The sequence below is a fragment of the Etheostoma spectabile genome, chromosome 6 (genome assembly GCF_008692095.1).
Source record: "Etheostoma spectabile isolate EspeVRDwgs_2016 chromosome 6, UIUC_Espe_1.0, whole genome shotgun sequence".
NCBI lineage: Eukaryota > Metazoa > Chordata > Actinopteri > Perciformes > Percidae > Etheostoma > Etheostoma spectabile.
The window spans coordinates 20,188,765-20,189,790 of record NC_045738.1 but is presented as its reverse complement, the minus strand read 5'-3'; the positions used below and the strand labels follow the sequence as shown (position 1 = coordinate 20,189,790).

Here is a 1,026-nt window from a genome sequence, read left to right as displayed (position 1 = left end):
GACCATAAATTCCAAAAATAACTGTAAAACTAAAGTTGATAGGGTTATGTAGTGTTTAAAACGTCAAAAAAAGTGACAAAAATGTAAGAAAAAGTTAAAACATCCATAAAAAGCATCAACAAAAGTGTTGATTTTCAATTTTGATGGAAAGACAACACAAGGGTTAGATGTGATTTTTGCAAGGATCCGTACCAAAGAAAGATGTTTTCTGTAGTCTGTAGGATAAGATTTGTCTCTGCAGCACCACAATACTTTATTTTAGAATATTTTGCCTTTAACAAATGTTGCGCCCCTCAGCAATTTGGATTTTGCACTAGTACATATTGCGATTTCAATAAAATTGCAATTAATTGTGCAGCCCTAATTTAAGGTAAGCATTAAGTTGCTTTTACCTTAGATTTTCTACCCATACAGAGAAATGTAAATAAATATACATCTACGAATGCATGTAGAAATGTTTCTAAAAGCTAACAACAATGTCAGATGCCATACAAGGAACAATGAAGAGATGTGCTGTATTTAGAAAAATATACTGTATATATATATCATTATTATTTTATTATTATTGACAATTATAATTGAATCACACAAATCTTGACATATGGTACTTTCTTAGTATTTTTTGTTATTGGTCTGCAGTTTGTGTGAATGTGTTAAAATGCCTATATTATGAAAAAAAACAAAAAACTGGGGTGTTATTTTGTGTTTCTGGTGCTTCCACACGCACAAAAACTTGGAAAAACAAACTATCCATGGTGTTTATAGAGAGATCTGGTTTCTAAATGTCCTCTGCCTTCAGTCTCCTGGTGAGCTGTTGTGAAACCATGTAAACCTATTCTGGTACAACCACTAAATACATTTATGAAACTGAAAATGAGCAGAATATGGGGCGCTTTAGGTTCATGCAGAAGGCTGATTCCTGTCGGACAGGTTAGAAAGCTGGACTGAGTGTGTTGTTTGTGCTGCTGCAGCTTACATAACCTCCATGCAACCTGTTCAGCAGCAGCAGCAGCAGCAGCAGCAGCA

General features: G+C 34.3%; 1 protein-coding gene across 1 annotated transcript in view; it reads right to left on the bottom strand.

Moving 5' to 3' along the window:
• Positions 1-1,026, bottom strand: part of nt5c3a (5'-nucleotidase, cytosolic IIIA) — an 18,862-nt gene that overhangs the window by 16,809 nt on the left and 1,027 nt on the right. The gene's annotated exons all lie outside the window — the stretch shown is intronic.